This window comes from Candoia aspera, chromosome 2, assembly GCF_035149785.1.
Source record: "Candoia aspera isolate rCanAsp1 chromosome 2, rCanAsp1.hap2, whole genome shotgun sequence".
Classification (NCBI taxonomy): domain Eukaryota; kingdom Metazoa; phylum Chordata; class Lepidosauria; order Squamata; family Boidae; genus Candoia; species Candoia aspera.
Genome location: NC_086154.1, coordinates 206,553,793 through 206,577,716, shown reverse-complemented (window position 1 = coordinate 206,577,716; position 23,924 = coordinate 206,553,793).

The following is a 23,924-nucleotide window of genomic DNA, read 5'->3' as shown; positions in this document are numbered from 1 at the left end:
CCGTTGAGCTAAAGTCATCAGCGCAATGGCACACATGACAATGGCAAGGAAATAGGTGAAGGGGTACAAGATAAGTAGCCATCAACCCACAACGACTAACGGCCAACAAACAATAGCTAAACGGATCACGGAGCACACCCAAGCCATCAGCGGCAATACAACGGGGATCGCCCAGCTGAAAGCAATCAGCAGAGGAATGGGAAACCTGATGATGGGCGATCCCGGAAACCCTCACCCACCGGCAGGGAAACGTATTGGACAAAGGGGGGTGACGTGACCGTGAGCGAGGGGGCGCTGACCGGCGCGGGGTATTTAAACCCCGCACCGGCGCGCTCCTGTCACTCTCAGCTTTTTTCTACCAACGCTGTACCTGCCCTGCAAATAAACCAGAGCCTGATCCGCGAACCAGTGTCTGAGTGTTATTCAGAGGTAGGCAGCGCATGACATCCACTCAGATCTCAGTAATAAACATCATTAGCCTTCTCATCCTCAAATTATGAATGGAAATTGTCATATAATGGACTAACCTAGTATTTAAAAATAGCAGAGCAAGATCAGAAGACATACTGACCTGACCTGGCTGCTTTACTCCTGAAAGGTAGGGGAGATACCAAAAATAGGATAGTTTTCAAGCAATTACATTGAGTTTTCCTTATTTTAACAGCCCATCTGCCAATGATGTACCATCCCTGCAGAAAGCACTTCAAGAGAGGCACCCCATTCTGTCTCTCTACACTCCCCACCCTCAAGACCAACTTCTACAGCTATACATTCATTATAATGCTCTCATAAAGCTAAACAGTACAATGACAAACACATATATAACCAAACCAATATGATCAGATGGGCATGCCTTCAGCCTGCTGCAAGAGCTTCCAAAATGGCAACCCACTTGATACCACTTCATCAGGGCAGTGAGTCCTTTGTAATTCCAGCCCCAGTCAGAACCAATACAAAGAAGACAAATGGAAAATGCCCAATCACACTGGGCCTCCCAGGGAGCACTAGTACTTCAGCACTCTTTCCAATGGTCCTTCTTGTATGCAAAGGAGCACTCAATAGTCCAAAGCCAAGCTAACTGTCCAGGGATTGTTTCTCTTTCTTCCAAAGGTGGACTTCTATGTTCACTATCTTCAACACAAGCTCAGTTTGTATAGTATTATGCAAGCGGTGTGACTGATTTCTGAGTAAACATTTATAGAACACACTCTAATTGTGTTACCTTCTTATTCATTCTATTTAGAAGGAATGATCAACTTTTCAAAGTTGTTCTCTAAGCAGGGAAGTGTGCAATCACCAACCTGCCATACTACATTTTTATTCCATAGGTAGACAGCAAAATAAGCAGGGACGGTAATTTTATCTTTGCCTTTTGACAGTCTTTAGAGAAAGAGACTATTGATCAAATGGATGCACAAAAGGATAACACAAGATTTTTTGAAGACTTTACAAAGCCAAAGTCAACCTAAACTCCTTATTTGGTGTTTCTTCCCCTCTTCTGTTGTTCTTTTTTTCCTGGACAAGCTTCATATGATGATATCAGTAAGGTCTCCCTCTGAGGCACTGAAAAGATACATTATGTTCAGTCTTTTTAAATCAAATAAAAACACACCTTTCTGTCAGCAAGTGCAGTTCTGGAAACAAAATGGTCAAAACTCAGAATTCTTGAAAGTCAAGGAGCACTCAGTAGTCTAAAAGACTAGCTAACTGTCCAGGAATTTGCTCCAAACAAAATAATGCATGCATACACATATACATCTTCACGGCATCCAGCAAATAAATACATAAATAAATAATCCTGGATGTAGAATGTAGATTTTTGGTGGGTATCACAAAAATGGAGATCAGTGCTCTGAAGCATATAAAACAAGAAACAGTCTCTAGTTTCTCTAATTGTCAGTGTTCTAGCAATTAAAAGGTCTAGGAAATAATGAATTCATTGACCCCATGGTATGGAATTTCACGTCAGTTCAGGCTCTTTTATGCTTTGATATTAGTTTGATTGATCATGATGGGACGGGGAAGGGCTTGATATTTGTTCCATCATTATTAGGAAAGTAGAGTAACGATATTTGGATTCTTGTTTGAAATCCCTGTATGCTGCAGTTATCTGCAGAATAAGAACATTCAGAATCCTTTTATGCTGAATTTCATTAAAGAGGAACATGAAGAGCAGAGGGAAAGTCTACACAATGTGAAATACAAAAACAAAGTATGTGGCTGAATATCCAATGACATCTTTAGATGTGGCTTATTTGAAATACACAGGCATTCATTCAAGTTAAAATATTTCCATTCTTTTCTGGAAGATGGAGACTCTAAAAATGAGATTAAACTGTCCTGTGAAAGGTAGAACCTAAATTTATTGATCATTAACCTTAACATTAACATCATTAACACTACGATTTTTGTCCATTTTTCAGCAACTCTCCAATTAATGGTTTGATTTTGGGTGGGGCAGGGGCATGGAAAGACCTGTGTTGACTTCCAGGGATGATAAATTAAAATTTAGAATGACCCTGTCCAAACAATACCCATGTAGGTTAAATGTCCCCACTTTTGGAGCCTTGTTCTATTGACCCACATGGAATTTGTAGAGTACTTTCCTTTAAAAAGTATTGTTCTAATATGCTAAGGTAAGGCATAGTTTCCCCAAAACTTTTAATTTGACAACAATCCTAGGAGGTGAGTTAGGCAGCATGACAGTGACCAGCCCAGATTCATTCCATATGTTTCACAACTAAGCAAAGATACTCTGTTTATTTATTTTATTTATTTATTTATCAAATTTGTCACCACCCATCTCCTCTGACCAGAAGGACTCTGGGCAGTTTACAATATAGAATAAATATACAATAAAAATTCAAATAAATATACAATAAAATTCTAATAAAATCCCATTAAAACTAAAATGATTTCTTAACTACCCCAGCTCATAAAATCCAGATGGCTATGATCTCTTCAATCATTATGTAGGAGGGGCACTTTAAGGCACTAGCCAACCCCAAGTATGTTGATTCTCCTCCCTGCCCCAAGCCTGGTGGCAGAGCCAGGTCTTCAACTTCCTCCGGAAGGCTAAAAGCAATGGGGCTAATCTCACCTATGGGGGCAAGATGTTCCAAAGGGCGGGCGCTACTGCCGAGAAAGCCCACCTCCTGGATCCCGCCAGATGGAATTCTCTTATTGACAGGGTCCGCAGCATGCCCTTTCTGCATGAGTGGGTGGGACGGGCTGTTGATACGGGGAAGAGGCGGTCCCTCAGGTAACCAGACTCTTTTAATGGAAGGGCTTATTATGAGGATCTGTGTCCAAACATTTGAGATGTGTTGCTTTATCTCAAAAAAGTGGGCAACTTTTTGGAGGGTGGGAGTGCTACTTAATATTTGTAGTGGGCATGAGGGCCACAGTGAACAGATAATGGTACAAAGCAGGCATGGACAAATCATGCACTTGGGCAGGGTTGAGATTTTTTTTCTCTCAGTTTTGGGGAGGTGGGTTTTTAAACTGTAATCCTTATCTGGCAGGTTATTCTAGGCTTTTCATGGGTTTCCTATCCCAAAATGGTGGGAAACTATTTTCAGCAATCTCATTCACAGGTTTTTAAGAGCTGCAGAAATCCCAAAATCAGGCACACAAATACCAGGTTGCCCACTTCACCTGTAACAGTAACCACAATGCAGTTTACCCCCAAACATCTCTAGAAATGGGGTGTAGCTGCTAAGGTCCTGAAATATGTGGGTGCACTAAATAAATTTTATTTATTTATTGTGAAACAACCTCAGATAACCCCTGATTCCCTGAAGTAAAGGAAGCCTCTCATAAAAACTCATTTTTAGTCACCTGTTGTGGTTTCTCTGCATACCCTGGAAATATACGATAATGTAGCAGCAGTATTTTCACATCAATCTTTCAGAACAATCCTGAACAGCCAGCTTTTCCATGGGAATCCAGATTCAGTGCTCCACATTGCTGAAGCTCCCACACACGCTGAGCACTAATACTAAAGCCTCCGCTCACTTGTTGCACATTGGAATGAGAATGGCATTGGGACTATGAGGCTGGAAATGAATATGGCTTGCTTTCATACCTCACAGCATAGCAGTTGCAGGCCTCACTTTCTTAATGCTGACAACTGCTTAGAAGTGTCCATGAAAGGCTTTATGAATAGAAATAGCTGGGGTTGACGGCGGTTTGAATTTATGAACTAGATGCTGCTCAGCTGAAGTAACTTCACAGTGTTGACGAGGAAGCTTTCTCAAAACTCTGAGTCAGCTAAATTGCTCTCTTAAATATGGAAGAAAAACAACAACAAAAAGTATTTAAATAGATGTGGTAACTACCGGAGTGGGGGGAGCGAGTGTAAAAAAAAAAAAAGCAAGATGGAAGCCATGACTGTGTGATACATGTGTTGATTCCTGGCAACTGCCTGGACTACACATGTATCAACACAACACACGTAGAACAGAGTCAGAGCTTTGATCACACCATCTTGACTTTGTTGACCTTCTCTGCAGATACTTCTGGATATGCATGATTTTGGCTATATATAGCACATGCCTGCCCCATCTCTGCCTACAATACTATGTATAAATATCACCAGATTCATAACCAGATTTCAGAGCTAGTGATAGGAAGTATTCCCAACTAGATCTGAGAGCAAATGCCTTGTCTGGAGTATAGGACATATACAGTCTTGTCATCCAGCATCACTCTACCAGGTCCTGTCCCACAACTCCTGCTGCTCCATTCTGAGAAATGTAGAGTCAACCCTGACAAAAATGTGTCTCATTTTAGAATTCCAACAAATCTAGAAGAAGCTGTATGTCATGTTCACCGTTCCAATGTTGCTGGTACATCGTAACGTTTCGCATGTCATTTCACTGATACGTGTTTCATCTGGGAAGGGCGGAGGATTCCATCTCGGGGAGTTGTTATCTGTTGGCTGCTGGATTGGAATGTGTTTGGGTTATCTCATGTGTTCAAGGTTACTTTCCCAGGATGGCAGTTCCAACGGTTACCAGCACCTGGGGGGTGGGGGGTGGGGGAGTTTGCAACGGCAGGGCGAGGGGAGGGATTACATTTGAGGCGAGGGTTTTTAGTTTGTATTTGGCGTGCTTTTACTCATTCTCAGCTTTCTCTGTAATTGCATACTATTCTTTTAATAAATCAGATATCATTAAGTACCTGCTTGTGAGTCTGAGTCTATTAGGGTAGGCAACCACTACATAAAGCTGAGAATCAAAAAGAATTTTTTTTTTCTGTTAGCCCCTTTCCAAATTTATTTGTGAGGGGAAGTGCTAGCGATGAGCAAACCAACTCCACAAACCATTGAAAGCGAGGATTCGAGCGAGGGGGAACCTGACTCTACAGTAATAAGAATGGAGAGAGTCCCTCCTCGAGAGACTTCAGAAGTTCGGGAGGGGTCGAGCTTCAGCCCAGGAGATGAGGAGGTTGGAGGTAAAAGAGCCCCTGAACCGACCGGCGAGTCACCAGGAGAGTTGATCACCTGGGATGAGACACAGGGAACCCTACCAGGGATGTCAAGAACGTCTTGGAAGCAGCGGTACCCGTTGTCCCCAACCGTGGTGAGGCAAGAGAGAAAGGAGGATTCCCAAACCCCTGATCGTATAAAACTGGTGGAGGCTAAATTGGAGTCCTTGGAATTCATGTTTCGGAAAATGTCCATGGACTGGGGTACACGGGAGAGGAGGAGAGAGGAGTCTAGTCATAGGTATTCGACTCCTTCTTCACCCCCACCTTCCCTGGAGGAAAGGAGTAGAACCCGGCACCGAGAGGAAGTGAGAGCACTGAGGGTAAGAATTTCAAGGTCCCCTCCTCGAGAGCGGAGATCCTTGGGGGCTAGGAGGAAGCCCGACCGTCCAGCTGTGGCGAAGGGACCACCCGGAGTGGGGGTAAAGGACTTTACCGTGAAATTTGATGGGGATCCAACTAAGCTGTCATTCTTCCTTACCAATGCAAGGAGTTATATGGATGAATGGGAACAGTGTTTCCGCTCAGAAAGAGCCAAAATTAATGCCATTGCCACTAAGCTCAAGGGGTGGGCGGCCGATTGGTACATACAGTTATGTCAATCAGAGGCCCCTGAGCTGGAGGAGTTTGAGGAATTCCTGTGGGCATTAAAATTACACTTTGAAGACCCGTTAGCTAAGGAAAGAGCAAAACAGGCATTGAGGGAGCTGTGCCAGGGGCCACGATCGGTGGCAGATTACGCTCTGGAATTTAAGGCTTTGGCTGGGAAAGTTGAGGATTGGTCCCAATCCACCCTGATAGAGCTTTTTAAGGGTGGTCTGAATATGGAGGACCTAAGGTGGTCGCTTGGGCGAGATGACCCGGATTCCCTGTATGAGTGGATACAGCTGGCAGGGAAGGCTGAGCATGCCCATGAAACTTTTGCTCACCGGAGGGTGATGAGATATGCTAGGCTCAGCAAGGGTTCCCGCACTGCTGCACCCACTGGGAAATCCGGCCAACGTGCTTGGGAAGAGGAGCAAGAACGCTGCTATGCGAAGGGACAATGCCTCCAATGTGGGAAGGACGGTCACCGAGCAGCGGCGTGCCCGAAATGAAAGACCGAGGAACGTCCGGGAAAGTCATCGGGGAAATCTCCCTCTTTACCCAGGAAAATGAAGGCGGCTTTGGCTGAGACTGAAGTGGAAGAAATTCCTTACTTCGGGGATGAGGGGGAGCCCGATATACTCCAGCTGGCGGGAAACACCAGCCACCTGCTTTAAAGGGCGCCTCTGGGCAGGTGGTAGAGGAAGGGCGTGACCATATTTCGGTGAGTGGCAACTATCCCACATTGACAGTGAAAGTGAAGCTAGGCTCCCGCACAAGAACTGTTGAAGTGTGGTCCTTGATCGATTCAGGGTGTTCGCGCTGCTTGATGCACCCTGACGTGGTGACTGCTTTGGAGTTACCCAGTTTCCCTCTAAAACGCCCCATGATTTTTACTCAGCTTGATGGCTCTATGGCGGGGGGAAAGCCAGTCACCCATTCCATGGGCATGGTGGCGTTACAAATGGGCAGCCACCGTGAGGGGCTGCCGTTTGTAGTGGCGCCTGTGGGGGGTCCTTTTGTCATTCTGGAGATTCCTTGGTTGGTCCAGCAAAACCCATATATAAATTGGGTGCATAGGACTTTGACTTTTGGGGATGGTTTCTATCAAGCCCCTGGGGAGGACGACGCTCCACAGGCAGCAGTGGGGAGGGCGGCGGCAGCAACCCCGCATTTGGCTGCCACCCCACTGGAAGGCTTGCTGGAGCAATACCAGAGTTTTGCAGATGTGTTTGGTGAGAAGGAGGTGGACCAACTCCCACCTCATCAAAAAACTGACTATGCAATAGAGTTGGTCCCAGATGCACAACTGCCAAAGCCAAAAATCTATGCCATGACACAAAAGGAACTGGCGGCGCTGCAAGAGTTTGTGGACAAAAACCTGGCCAGGGGTTTTATTGAACCAGCTAGTTCGCCAGTGGGCGCCCCCGTTTTGTTTTGAGCGAAGAAGGATGGGACATTGAGACTTTGTACAGATTACCGTGGATTAAATGCAGTTTTGATATTAAACAAATATCCTTTGCCAATAATAAAAGACATGTTAGCACATCTGGCCAAGGGAAAGATCTTCTCTAAGCTGGATTTGAGGGAAGCCTATTTCCGTATCCGTATACGGGAGGGGGATGAGTGGAAGACTGCTTTCAATTGTCCTCTGGGCTCATTCCAGTACAAGGTTTTGCCTTTGGGATTGGCGGGGGCACCTAGGGTGTTTATGCAATTGATCAATGAAGTGTTACATGAGCATTTGTTCAAAGGGGCACTGGTTTATTTGGATGATGTTTTGATTTATACTGAAACGGTGGAGGAACGTGAGCGCTTGGTGAAGCAAGTACTTAGCAAACTGAGAAAGGCTGAGCTTTATGCTAAACTGTCTAAGTGTGAATTTCATAAGACTCAGCTTGACTATTTGGGGTACAGGATTTCGGACAAGGGTATTGAAATGGACCCTGCAAAGATTCAAGCTATTCTGGAGTGGGAGCGCCCGCGCACTCGCAGGCAGCTCCAGAGTTTTCTTGGCATTTCCAACTATTATCGCCAGTTCATTCAGGGGTTTGCAGAAATTGCATTGCCTCTCACTGATTTATTACGTACCAAGGGGCTGGGGGACACACGAAAGGTGAAGAACCCGGGAGCATTGCTCAGTTGGACACCTGAATGCCAGTTGGCTTTCGACAAACTCAAAAGCCTGTTCACTGCTGAACCTATTCTGCAACACCCTGATCCCACTAGACCCTTTGTGGTTTAAGTGGATGCTTCCAATTTCTCAATTGGTGCGCACTTGCTTCAGGCGGATGCTGCGGGCTGCCTGAAGCCCTGTGCGTATCTGTCCCGCAAATTTTCTGAGATGGAAAGGCGATGGCATGTTTGGGAAAAAGAGGCTTTTGCAGTCAAGGCTGCTTTGGACACATGGCACCACCTCTTAGAGGGGGCCAAATGTCCTTTTGAAGTTTGGACTGATCATAGGAATCTGGAAGCGCTCAGCATGCCCCGTAAACTCAGTCCTAAGCAGATCAGCTGGGCTCAATTTTTCAGTCGCTTTGATTTCAAATTGAGGTTCATTCCGGGCAAGAAAAACTTCCTGGCTGATGCGCTTTCCTGCCTGCCCCAGGATTCGGTCCAGGCGCCTGAAGTTGTGGGTACACTGTGGACGGAACCCCAGTTGGGATTGCAAGCTGTCACTTGCAGTCAGACTCGTGCGCAGCTGCCCTCAGCTTCAGTTTCACTGGCTGGGGGAAGGCCGGCAGTTCCTTTGCAATTGCAACAAAAGTTTCTCTCAGAACTGAAACCTGACTCTTGGTTGCAAGCGAATAGAGATAATGTTACATTTGACAGAGGCTTCGCTTGGAAGCAGAACCGCCTCTATGTCCCTGACAGTTTGCGAAGGGAGGTTTTGAATAGATCTCACAATGATAAAGTGGCTGGCCATTTTGGCTTTGTGAAAACCTTACACCTGGTACGCCGCCAATTCTGGTGGCCTACACTGAGACGTGATGTCAAAGAATATGTTGCTTCGTGTCCTGTCTGTGCCATGTCTAAACGGAAGGGGGGCAAACCGCAAGGCTTGCTGCAGCCTGTGGCCAGTCCCTCCCGCCCTTGGGAGGAGATCTCCATGGATTTTATTGTTGAACTGCCTCCTAGTCTGAGAAAGACTGTGATTTGGGTGGTGAAAGACTACTTTTCCAAACAAGCCCATTTCATTCCATGTGCCTCCATTCCGTCTGCTCAACAGTTAGCCCGCCTATTCCTAGTCCACATCTACAGGATTCACGGGAGCCCCTCCCGTTTGGTCACAGACTGCGGAACACAGTTTACTTCTCAGTTTTGGAGGGCATTTTTAAAGCTGGTGGGCACTAAACAAGCATTGTCCACTGCGTCGCATCCGGAGACTGACGGATCTACAGAGGCTCTTAATTCTACCCTTGAACAATTTTTGCAGGCATTTGTCAACTATCAGCAGGACAATTGGGTTGATCTCCTGCCTTTTGCTGAAGTGGCTTACAACAACGCCATCCATCAGAGCACAGGGCACACACCTTTCCGTACTGTGTTTGGCAGGGATTTTGTTCCCATTCCTGATTTACCTCAACCCACAACACCGCCCTGTTCTGCTTCTGATTGGGCTGCGCACCTGGGTGATTCCTGGCCAGTTATTCAACAAGCGTTGGCAGATGCCCAGTCCGCCTACAAACTGCATGCTGATAAGCGATGAACCCTTCAACCTGCTTTCAAAGTTGGTGATAAGGTCTACCTTTCCACCAAGTTCATTAAGTCTCCTCAGCCCTCGAAAAAACTGGCTCCTAAGTTTGTTGGTCCTTTTCCCATTGTGGGAGTTGTGAACCCTGTCACGTTTAAATTGGATTTGCCTCACAATCTTAGATGTTTACATTCTGTTTTTCATTGCAGCTTGCTCAAGCCTGTCAACCACTCCGATTGGTGGCATCTGCAGCCTACACGTCCTGCGCCAATTATGATTGACGGACAGCAACATTTTGAGGGGAAGGAGGTCCTTGATTCTCGCAGGCTTCGTGGCACCCTGCAGTACCTCATTCGCTGGAAGCATTTTCCCCACCCTGAGTGGGTGGCTGCCCGCGATGTTCAATCTCCTGTTTTAGTTAGACGTTTTCATCTGGCTTATCCTATGAAACCTGCTCCTTAGTATTTTGGGGGGGGGGCGGTATGTCATGTTCACCGTTCCAATGTTGCTGGTACATCGTAACGTTTCGCATGTCATTTCACTGATACGTGTTTCATCTGAGAAGGGCGGAGGATTCCATCTCGGGGAGTTGTTATCTGTTGGCTGCTGGGTTGGAATGTGTTTGGGTTATCTCATGTGTTCAAGGTTACTTTCCCAGGATGGCAGTTCAAATGGTTACCAGCACCTGGGGGGGGAGTTTGTAATGGCAAGGTGAGGGGAGGGATTACGTTTGAGGCTAGGGTTTTTAGTTTGTATTTGGCGTGCTTTTACTCATTCTCAGCTTTCTCTGTATTTGCATACTATTCTTTTAATAAATCAGATATCATTAAGTACCTGCTTGTGAGTCTGAGTCTATTAGGGTAGGCAACCATTACACTGTAGTTCTACATAAAGGAATGAAGTGGAGGAGAAAGTCTCAAACTCTAATTACTCTTATATTGTGAAACACTCTCCAGGATGGTATTTGTGTTCCTTTTCTTTTCTGATGAACCAACTGAGATGTATATCCACCAGGTTTTTTAAAGTATTTTTCTTTTTAGCCAGATGTTAAGAAGCCAAGACATACAGCACAACAAAATTATTCATGGTAGAGTAGGAGGATGTTCTATTCTGTTGAACATAGTTATCAATTTATTATTGTTGTTGTTGTTATTGATTTAGAAGGTCGCCTGACTCCAAAATGACTCTGAGTGGCTAATGTAGTTAAAAAGAAGAAAAAGAGAAAAGAGAAAGAGAAAAGGACTTGTATGCCCAGACAAAATCACTCAGTACATACATACACGCACATGCACCCCAAAAATAAAAAAAAACCTCCCAGAGGCCCAACAAACAAACTAACCACAGGCCTGGGAGCAAAGCCAAGTTTTTAAAGATTTGTGGAACCATGCAAATCTTGGGGGGATGCTCTTCCAGTGGGCAGACACTATGACAGAGAAGACATGCTTCTGGGATCCCACTAAGATGACCCTGTTTCACCGAAGGGACCCAGAGTCCCCACACTCTGTCCAACCTTACTCAACAGGCAGAAACCACTGGAAACAAGTTTTCCCTCAAATAAGGCACCCCAAGTTGTGACCCACATAGTTTTCAAAATCTCTTTACATGTATTCCAATGTCCTTATATTCTCCACCTTGTCTAGTTGAACCTACTATCCATTTCATGAGTCTGCCATGAACCTTCAAGACTGGGCTGGTTTGTGTAAAATAAAATGTGTCATTTTGACTTTTTACTGATCCTTGTTAAAATGTATAGAAGATAATTTCTCTTGCATATTTTCAAGAAAATTGGGCATTTCAGAAAACTGAGGAGGGGAGAGGGTGTTTCATCAATACATATTGGCATGAGTTTTCAGCAGCATGAAAATTCATTTGTCTTCAGAGGTGCCTATCTGTACCTCTGTGTACACATGCCATTTATAGGAATTAACTCACACATAATTATTATAGCATAGGAAGTTCTGTGAGGATGCTTTCCATCCTAGGTAAGTACATCATTATTCATTGCTTAAAGAGGAGGAGGAACAAAGTATCCTATCCTGTGAAGAACTCAGCCCTCTCACTCACCCATTCATGCTCTAACACAGCTCTGACCAAAGACTATACTGTACCCAGTCACCTCCAAGGCCAACTCTCTCTTATGACACAGTGTTATGTTTCAGAGGGAGTTAACCACATGGAAAACACATGAGCAGGTCACCCCAGATATTGATTAGTCTGTGTCCTTTGCAAGCTACTCAATCATCTCCTAGAAATACTCTGTGTGTGTGTGAGCACGCGTGTGCGTGCACATGTGCACCTTCAAGTCAGTTTTTGACTCCTGGCAACTGCCTGGACTAGTCGCTGCAGTTTTCTTGGCAAGGTTTTTCAGAAGTGGTTTGCCATTTCCTTCTTTCTAGGCCTGAGAGAGAGAGTGACTGGCCCAAGGTCACCCAGCTGGCTTTGTGGCTAAGGAAGGACTAAAATTCACAGTCTCCCTTGGGAATCTAGGGCAGTGCTAGTCTAACTTTCTTCCTCGGCCCATCCACAGTCTCCAAGCTGTGAGAATGCTTATCAGCCTGGAATGTGCTCTCCTCCCTCAGCCCCAAGCTCCATCTCATCAATAATCTCTAATCAATATTCCAGAATGGAAAGCTACAATACTCTGGATTACCACTAGATGGCAGCAAAGAGATCCAGGCAATTCTACTTCTGCATCCGTCTAGTGGCCATCCTGATTTTTGCAACCCAGATGTGGTAGCTCCAGAGTTGAGATAGTTTTCTTGCCTAGCCTGAGACTGATCTTTCTTATGTTTTTAATTGTTGGCCACACATGTTTACATGATCTTAAGGCTATTAAAGAAAATTCTGGAAAAGGGATCCATTATATAGAAGCCATAAGCTTGGGTTCCTCATATCCAAACAAGTTATTATTCATAAAGTTGATAGTAACACTTCTTCCAAATAAATTGATGCCTTAGAGCCTATCCTGTATTTGCAGGCCGAGATGTAGGTGCCCGTTTGTAATGCACAGCTATAACAATTTGATAAACAATTGAAATAATCTTTGACAGCACCTGTTCCATGTGGAATCTGCCCATCCAGTGAGGACTTCCTAAGGGGCTCCAGATCCTACAGAGTGTTGTTTAGAGCAGGCCCAGAGAAGATCCTTTTCACTCATTCCATCCCCCCCCCCATCTAGAGCCATTGCTCACAGAGAAAAGGATAGTCTCATCCCCATTACTTTTTGGAGGACTAACTCTCTGCCTCTTCTGTTGGGCTCTGGGGAATGAAATGGGCATATGATTTAGCCGTTCCCAAAGTTGAGAGGAGGAATCCAGGTGCACTGATGGCTAGTATTTATTTCCATGATGGCTGTTGCTGCTACTGATTATTATGACATATTTGATTGTTTCTGATTACTGTTGTGATTTTTTATATTTTAATTTTATTTATTGGAAGTTGAAATTGTGATCAAGTAAGAGCTTGTGGATTAAAGCTGCATAAAACTGAAGAAAGGGGGAGGAGGAGGAAAAACTCAGACAGCCATATCATGAAACACTATAAACAATTGTCATCCCACAGATCTGCAAAGGATATTTAATATTATACAGGTGACAACGTACAATTCAATCAGCCACTCCCTGTTCCCTATAAGAAATAAAGGTGGAACATATATTGAGAAACAGAGAGCTATAGATCAAATTGTTCCATTGTCATGAAAGTAATCTGTTCAGTGCTAGACTTATCTAGGACAAATAGGGTATGAATTAATTGACTTAGTGCTTACTGGGTATACCACAATGTATTTCTTTATTTCTCAATAGCAGACTTGCACTTCAGTCAAGAGTCAGCAAAACCTCCATTCAGACTCCTTCCCCTCTGCCCTAAGTAACTCACTGTATAAATAATGCCAGAGTAACATTTCCAAGCAAAGCCCAGAGATTCCTTCAGTTCCTGCAAATTAGAAAATTTACTCTGTCTCTCCCTTAGTGGAAGAACCATAAGATGACCCAGAAAGAAATCAAATAGTTTTGCACTGAAGGTGTACATTCTTACCAGCTTACAGAATAAAGAAAATGGGAAATGAATAGCATGCAAAATTGGGGTCAGAAAGAATGGAAAGTCCTCTTACCAGACCTGTACCTTATTCTACAGGACATCAGTCACAATGCCCCTAGAGTCTACCCTCTGAAGTTTTGTTTGTTATTCCAGAAGAAACATGTGATGATGACAAATGCTGCAAGTGTTCATACAACCCTGTAAAGTGATAGGACCTTAAATAACCTTCGGTGCTTTCATAGGAAGGAAAGTTGACATTGTAAAGTAGTTGGCTATCAGCTGCTTTCTATTGAAATACCCAGTGGAGGGCTTCTTCAGATGTTCACAAACATTAGATGGAAGAGTACCTAGTACCATTCTTTCCTGTATGATTTCCATTTCACTGCAAAATCAAGCGACGAAGCTCATTTTCCCTCCTAATGATTCCATACAAAAGATTCAGACCTGAATGTTGTGACAGCCAATTGCAACAGTTACTACTTTGATACTTCTGTGTTTCGTTTTCAGAGCACAGAATTGCTACAAAATCTCCAGTGGATTAAAGTTGCTAGTGCTATTTTACACAACACAGAGTGTCTTACATCTGTCTAGGTCTGATTGCAGTATGATGGCAGCTGTTCTCAGTTTGGACATACAAGGAGAATCCAAACAAAAATAACCTATTTCTCCATTTATTTGTTATATTTAATTCTGATCTGTGACCAGAATAAAATATTGATTGCTTGTTGTATTTAATGGTATTAGTATTAGTATATCTTTCAGCTGTGCTATTCGCTATAAAACATGCTTTCTGTTACATTTATTTACAGAACATTGCTGTAGCCATGGGGTAGGCTAGGTGCAAACAACTTAGTGAATGATGAGTAGTAAACAACTATGTGAATGGAAGTACTGTATAGCACATGTACATACCAATTGTTATGTCTTTGTTAAACTTAAATGAAAGCTCTGAACATTTTATATGGAGAGTTCTAGTGAGGGAAATTGAAAACATCTTCCTAAAAATACTATCCCTCATATGTGCTTCTACAGTACCAACAATTTATCCTTAGTAATCCGATCCTGGTGTCCTCCAAGTATGCTGGAATAGCAGGTCCCAGTTAAGTTTTTTAATTCAAGAAATAACTTCCCCATTTTGTATTTGTTATTAACAACTCTTGATCCCAAAACGAAGCTTGTGTCTTATGCACCTGAGTGGATTAGGGTGCCAGGTAATTGTTTTAGCATTTACTTATTTAATCAATCTACAAGCCATCACAACTGCTGCAGCAACTCTAGACAGCATACAATATGATGAATACAAATTAAAACAACAGCTTAAAAAATGTAACAAAAAGCAAGAATCTGGGTCAGGAAACAGTATAACCATTGTATGGTATATGTGACATCAGTCAGTCAAAAACCAAAGGCCAAAAACCTCATCTGTTCCCAAATACACTAACAATCTTTTGTGCCCATTCAACCAGAATTCTGTCAAATACTGTCTAATTTATTAGAAGATAGATTAATATCTCTTCTAATATTTTTCCATACATGGCTCATGGTTTCTCATCCTGGAGTCATTCTACCTCACTTCTTTTTTTTCTTCCACATTTATTTTTTCCTAATATCCACTCGTGACTCTACCAAAGAATGATCTGTCCCACTTTTTGAAGTTTTCATCACTCATATCCTTTACTTATTCTGTAAGTCCTTCACTACAACCAGTCACACTGATTATGCTTTTACAATTTCTTTTCCAATTGTATGTACATACAAATGCTTAAATCACGTGTTTGAAAAAAACAGAACTGTTTCTAAATGCTCACAAGTAAGCATTCTTTTTCATTCTTAGGGCTCCAAATGGCCCGGCTTCTTTGTCTAACTTGTCTCATCATCAGCCATTCATGGAACTCAACAGAGTATCTTTTTTCCCTGGATTGCAGTCTTTTAGAATGTTGTATACTTTACCCCAAATTCAAACCTAATTACTCCATTATTGCCATACAAGCAAGAATAGCATGCAGTCATCACCTGCCTATGGATTCCTACTTTCATACACACCCACAACACTGTGAATTCATATTTTTGGACATATGCTTTAGGCCTTTTATTCATAATCAAACCTACAGCATCATTTTCCTGAATGATTTCATAAAGTCCATTCCATAACAGCAGGCCATCTTCATTCTGATCAATTACATCCTTCCCCTTTCTCTTAGCTTCACAAATATGCAACATATCTATATGACTTATTTTCATTTTGCCTGTTCATACATGCTGTTTATCATTTTCACCTCATACATTTCACATTCCATCTTCCCTATGCCATGGTTGTCACCAGGTGAGCCCATAGATATCTATCTCTACCATCCATCATGGCTTTGATTATCCAATGCTTTTATATAATGTTTTTCTGTAAGAGAATGTGTAAGTTAATGTCATGTTCACCGTTCCAATGTTGCTGGTACATCGTAACGTTTCGCATGTCATTTCACTGATACGTGTTTCATCTGGGAAGGGCGGAGTTGTTATCTGTTGGCTGCTGGGTTGGAATGTGTTTGGGTTATCTCATGTGTTCAAGGTTACTTTCCCAGGATGGCAGTTCAAACGGTTACCAGAACCTGGGGGGGGAGTTTGTAATGGCAGGGCAAGGGGAGGGATTACGTTTGAGGCGAGGGTTTTTAGTTTGTATTTGGCGCGCTTTTACTCATTCTCAGCTTTCTCTGTATTTGCATACTATTCTTTTAATAAATCAGATATCATTAAGTACCTGCTTGTGAGTCTGAGTCTGTTAGGATAGGCAACCATTACAGTTAAGTTACCAAACTTAATTTCATCCACATGCTTGGGACATTCTCTGCCAACAGTATTGAGAGTATTGGTCAGTTTGGGCACATTTTGGACACAAGCAAAGTAATGGCCAGTTTTGTCCCAAACGCATTCATGCTATTCTATTCTAACAAAAATCTAGAGTTACTCTGCAACCCAACAGACTGATTCCTGTATTCCACCAACTAGGAGATGCATTCAGTGTATTCATACCCATTCAAGATTTTCTTGAAAGCAGGAATAGAACAGAATTTATAGGATATATACAACAATTTATAGCATTATACCATGATAACAAACCTTAAAATATACAATTGGAAGGAAGCGTTCCTGTTTTCTAATTGTTTCCAGTAGCATGCTTGTTTGGGTATACTCATAGTTTATTCTTTATGAACATCGTAAGGCAGATGCTTTATATTCTAGTGGATAGGAATTCTGGTAATTGTAGTCTCAACTGGAAGATTCACCATATCAGGGAGGACTGTCTCAGAAGGCTAACAGCCAAAGTGAAGTTCAGTTCTGATGGATTAAGGATCAAGTAGGAGATCAGACTGCAGAGTTGGGAATTTTTACATGAAAAAAAGATCAGGAAGGAACATCAAGAAATGGTCCACCTGCTGTTTCATCGTTAGGCTTAAATAAAAACTTGTCACCTTTTTCAGCTACAGAGTTGCACTTGCTCTTTGTCTGCTGTATAGTAGGGGCTACACCCCAAGAGGTATACAGGATCAGGACAAAAAGCCTTAAACGACATGTTCTGAATATTTTTCTTATGCCATATTAAAAGATAATAATTCAGCAGAAATGTTTGTAGGGGCTTTGGAGGCTCTAACAAAGATTTGGGAGAAAGATGCTAGAAGCCCCAGAGCCTTAGATTATAATCCCTTAGTTTAAGGTAAAGGTAAAAGGTGAATCTTTGAGTTGTAGCTTTGTAGCCCAAGATCATATGTGACAATTCCCCACTGAAATCAGGTGACTATGATCACTGTGCCTTTATAACTGAAGATGTGAAGTTCAGGTGATTATCACAATGCTGGTATGTATGTCACAAAAGTCATATGACCTACTCAAGGAGATGCTGTCCATAGGAGCCACCTGATTGAAAGCAGCCATAGATTTCACATGTTCTTTAGATGTTTCTGAAAAGCTATTTGTTCCTCTGGGTGCAAGAAAAAAAGAGGTCCATTTTGTCCTCCAGGATACAAGAATAGTAGAAAAATGGTTAGGAGAGAGAAGATACACAACCGGATTGTTCTCAACGCCACAGAGTTATCCATAGCCAACAGGAACTCAGTTAAATCTAGTATTTTTCTTTCTTTGTATGAAGGTTTTATCCTTATCTATCAACAAGACAAGTGTAACATATTTAATATAAGGTAGGCATGAGAAGAGCCTACTGGGCAATTTTGACCAATGACTAATTTCCTGCCTATCCATGTATACACTTACAGTTGGAATATATAGTCGGAGAACAGGAAAAAAATGCTTGCTACCTTGAGTTTTCAGAAGGAAAGATAAGATACAAATGTAATAGAAACTCCTGCCTGAAAGCCTGGGAAATGGTCAGTGCAATAAACTCTGCTACTTGAATCAGTGACTTGATCTTATCCCAAAGGCAATTCCCCATGGTTTGAACTGTCTGCTTCTTCTAGGAGGATTCCTGGCCCTTCAACAGCAACACAATGAGCCAAATCTAATCATGCAGGGCCTTTTTGTTCTCCAGGCCAGGGAAAGGTTCACTTGTAGAATTTCAGCCTGTTAACCACTGTTAAAGGTACAGAACTCTGACTGGAAGAAAGTTACAACTGTATGACTCAGCAAGAGCTTTTGCTTTTTTGAGGTGGGGGAGGGGGGTAAGCCACGTGCTTGCTAATGCCTGTAATGCTGATTTCATGACTTTCAGAAACTAGCTGAAATAATTATAGTAGCAAGAGTGGGAAGGTATCAAATGTTCTTGGAGTTATTTGAATTTTTCTCCATGGTCTGATATATTTTTATATTTGGAAAATCAAAGTTGGGAGTCAAATGTTCCCTGAACAAACAGATCTCTTGGCAGCCCTCACTTGGAAGGCAGATGCTTCTTACAGGAAAACAGGCCACACAATTGCTCAGAGAAAGAGAAACTAAGAAAATTTAGTTTCTCAAAAATTTAGTTTCTCTTTTACTTGCTCCAGGAGTTGCCATGAAGGGCAGGGAAAGGTTTCTTGGTGGTTTATGTAAGTGTGTTTGGTAATCTGAATTTGTGGCTGCAGCCTGTTTTTATCTCTGAAAACAAGGTGGCTACAGCGATTAAAACTTGAATCAAGGGGCTTTTTTTTTCAGCTAAAATAAGAGACCAGAGTTTTTCCTGCTTTCTCTCCTGTTATCTTCTCCTGGGCTCATGAAGATTTTGAAGAACTGACTCCTAAAAGACATATCCATCACTAAGTAAGCATGCATATCGCTTGAGCTAAATCAAAATACACAGTTTTAGGAAAGAAATCTTTCTAAGCCACTTGATTAGGACTACCGATGTGGGCTGCAACAAATCCAGACGACTATTGGATGCAGCAAAGCAATCTGTGTTGGGGGAAATTCAGAAGTACAGAGCACAACACTGAGGAGAAAGAACTATGTTTATTGCAGTCGTTGGGTGCCTGCCTTTACAAGAAAGAGGAACCCTAAACAATAGGAAAGTAAAGGTTTTTATAGAGGGCTACAAGGTGGGAAATCCTAGGCATCTGATTTGCTGGCCAGTTTGGGGCAGGTCCTTGTTCCTGTACTGTACTGGGGGCTGTTTCTATTGTTAAGCTAAGCAACCCTTTCAGGAGGGGCAGCAGAGCTGGGGAAGTCCCTTGTTAAGGAGATGGAAATTCCCTTATTAGGGCTGCTCTTGGCCTCTACTGTGAGCTGATGAGCAAGGCTTCTATTTTTTTATTTAGATGGGAGTGCAGGGGGCTTTGCCTGGGGGCAGGGAGGGTCAGTTAGGGTCTGATAGGATTAGGCAAAGAGGGGAACTGGATTTGACTCTTGTCATGTCCAATAGGCAAAGAGGAGAAAGGGTACAACCTCTTCTTCTTCTTTTTGTTAGATTTATTTTCTCTACCACATCTAGAAATCCTCTAATTCTTTGCTGCGTTTGGTGGCCATCTGGATCTTTGTATCTCAGATTTGGGAGCCCTAAGCTTATTTTTTTTTCTTTCACAAGTTGCTCAGGTTAATACTGGAATCAGAGTGAAAAGCCATTGCTTTTGAGAACAGTGGTTTCCACACATGAAAGCAAATAATAATTGTCTATCAGCATGTGAATTTAAACAACACACATAGGCCAGATGTGCTGTGACTCTACCATATCCAGATGATCAGGCTGTGGTGTGCATAAAAGGGGGAAAGAGAGAGAATAATGCCCACCACCCTGAGCTTCTTGGAGAAATAGAAGATATATAAGGAAAAAAGCAAAGATGAGTCCTTAGAATGTATGTCACTGAGTGACATGTATATATTTATGAATTAGCCCTGAGAGTACAGGTATGATATTACAATATGGCCTATATTCTGCTGATCATATTCCACAAACATACACATGCTTAAAATATTACATGATTTAAGCCTTTGACTTTAGCATGAAGAGTGATGATTAATTAGTAATTCTGAAAAGAATAATGTAACTAACTTCACTAGATGAAATTTCTAGTAAGATGCTTCAAATACACAAGAAATTGAAGTAATTAAAATACAGAAGGTTAAAGTAATGAGACAAGAAAAGCAGCACCCAAGTAGTTTAAAGGTTTCTAAATAACACATACAGTGAGAATCACCTTTATTAATTGATTAAAATGCCTGGGGAGGGGGTGAAAGCAACTTTGCCTGGTACAAAAGGACAGTGAAGTTAATAGGCGTTCCTCCCTGAATAGGGCATTCCAAAGTCACAGGAAAAAAATCCACTCCCAGGTAGTTCCTCATCACACCTCAATAAGGAGGGCACCTAAAGCAGATCTTATTTACAGTATTTATTTAACTTATATGGCTGCCTAACACAGTGATTCTAGGCAGCTCACAGCAACCAATAAAAACAATATAAAAACAGATCATACCCTTCCCACTAGGCAACAGACCACCCATACCCTTGACCTCACCCCAAATAGGAAGATACTAGAGAAAGGGCTTTAGAAGTTGATATCAAGTGCTTTAATTGTTATGGCAAGCTTGTGGCTACTGGAGTCCCAATGTGGATTCAAGACAGCTCTGTGGCTGGAGTTACATATCTGGAAGCCAGCCACTGTAATTCTAAACACCAGATGTTGATCTCTTTAAAAAGGTGGGGAGGGTATGAGTAACATAAGCAAAAGCTTTTGTCCAGCCTGCACAGTTGACCACCTTTGAAACAGAGGAGTGGAGGTCACACCTAGGAATGCAAAAAGGCATTCTTTTAACGATGTTCCCTTCATTCTTTTCCAAGCCCAAAGCACTCAGAGTATGTGGACAGATAAAACTGACACCTGCCTATAAGAGGAGGAGCCATACTTTTAGCAATCTTTTCTAATCTGGTGCTCTCCAGGCTGGTGCTGGTGGAAATTTAGTCCTATACATGTGAAGGGATCATGTTGGAAAAATGGCTTTGGATACTTACCAGACTGGACAGTGCCTAATAAACCTATTGGAACCGATTAATATTAAGTGACAAAATACTCTCTCGCATGATGTGTCAGTTCTACTTTGGGCTGCAATGAGGAATCAGATGCTTCATTGGGTTCATTAAAAATAAAAAGTCATTGCACATAGAAGATGGCAGTATTAGATAGAAAGGTGGGGAATTATATAAAGTTAGTAGAGCTCCCTCTCTTCCCCTCTACCCCACTTCCCTCCCTCTCTCTTTTCAGGAAGCAAAATCTTCATCTCCTCTGCAGTCAGATGTGATACAACCTACCAAGAGAAGCTTCACATTTGATTCTTAAGGCCAATGGTATGCATATGGCTAAACAAATGAATCAGTTCACTAGTATGATATGCCTCCAAAGATGAAACAGCATGTTCCAGGAGACAAAGTCTGCATGTCACTCTGGTCAGGGCTTTTAGATTTGGACTTTGCTGTGCGGTTTTGCAGAGTCTACTGCCTCTAACATTACTCTGCCTTAGCTTTGTTGTTGTAAAGGTAAATAACTGAAAATAATATATCTAGAAGATACTGTGGGGATAGATACCTTTTGCACAATCTTTTTGTACTTTGCTCAGTATGTTATTTCCATGTATTGGTTTTATTTATTTCATAGTAATCTATATTCATATATCTGTAAGCACACACATAGACACACATCCCAATATTCCTTCAGCTGATGACCTGATTGTAAAATCAGACTTCCTGTCATGCTTGATTTCTCTCTGAAAAGTAAAATAAAATATTGTACAAGCTTACTGGAGACCAGTTCTTGTTGGTTGTCACATGCACTATGTACAATATGCAGGATTCCATTGGTCTAGGTGGTGTTAATCTTTGTATTAATGGATCCACGCAATGGATCCATGTGATGAGCTCAGAATGTAGATGCTATCCTTCCCATCTCATTCCTGATCAGACAGGTCAAAAGGCACACTTCTATCCAGGGATATGAACCAAGATACTATGTAATTTGACAGCACTTTTGCTCCTGACATTGGTTGAGGAGGATGTTGAGAACATCAATTACCTTGATGACCCTTGCCTAGTCCTTTTATCTGACTAGATGCAGGCTCTAGAGTACATATAGGAAACAACCATTATACTGAGAGTCAAATCACAATTGCTCTAGCATGCACACTTTAGAATCAAACATGGAACTCATGTGCATGCAGAGTTCCACGTATGCATACCCCACATGTCATTGGTTAAAGAGCATCTATATGCATGTATGTTCCATTCATGCAATTTGCTTACATAAAGGGTCATATGGATTGTGTAAATATGTGCCACTGCTTCTTACATGACATTCTATATGCCTAGGTGTAAACCTGAGACCCAATTCCATATCCCAGCATATACAGAGCCAGTTTGGTCTAGTGAGAGCCAGTTTGGTCTAGTGAGAGCCAGTCTGGTCTAGTAGTTAAGGTGCTGGGCTAGAAACCAGGAGACTGTGAGTTCTAGTCTGCCTTAGGCATGAAAGCCGGCTGGGTGACCTTGGGCCAGTCCCTCTCTCTCAGCCCAACTCACCTCATAGGGTTGTTGTTGTGGGAAAAAAAGGAGAAGGAAGAAGTATTAGGTATGTTCGCCACCTTGGGTTATTTATAAAAATAATAAAGGTGGGATAGAAAATAAATAAATGAATAGATCTAGAAGCCTATATACAGAAAGGTTCTAATTAAGTTGCAGCAACTTTTGCTTTGTGGTGCCCTTCAAACATTTTGGATGCAGGCCCCATAATTCCCAGATAATGTGGCCAAAATGTGGCTGGAAATCATGGGAGTTGAAGTTGAATACATCTGGAAAGGAGCAGGTTATTGAATGCTGAGCCACAGGATCTGGCCTAACAAAATCAAAACTCTAGCAATGGTTTGAATCATATATATTTTTGTCTGAGAAGATATATATGTACATTGTAATCAGCATTATCAGTTGCAGGTCTGGAAATGTTACATTCCAAAACTAAATATGAATTCACCTGCACACCCAAGCTATGTTGCCATTTTACACACTTTGTTTCCATATAATAACAGCGCCATATCCCAATCTGCTGCAATATGTGGATCACTGGAAGAGTGTTACTGAAACTGTGACAGTATAACATATTCTACGAGCCATATTGTTTGTTGTTGCTGCTATATCTATAATAAGAGCAGGAATGGGGGACTAAGGATATTACAGTTATTGTTGAAGTCCTGTTATGTGTTAATTCAGCCAGTGGTTAAGGATGATGGGGTTCAGCAATAACTGAGAAAATGGGTTGTCCAGTTCGGATGTAGATAATCAGAAAGCAGAGTATTTACTGCTTTTACCTGAAGGGTTTGGGGACATCTCCAATCTAAGATATGTGTGAGATCCAATGAGCTTTAGAGATAGAACTCCCTGAATTTTCTATTTAATAGATGTGTTCTAGGATTAGAGTGCTAGTACATTCTGGAGTGAATTATCAAGAAAAACAACCATAGCTTTGATCGTCCATTCACCAACCTGTTCTACAGTACATCTTGTCACGTGGTTGAAGCAGTGTCACCTCAGGGCAGCAAGTTCATTGAATGTTGTTTTGCTTTCCTGCTTAGACAAATGAAGTATAACTTTGCTCTTGACAAGTATAACTAGTATGCACAACAAGTTGGCTCTCCAGTTATAACACAATATGCCTGCTTTGTTTTAAGG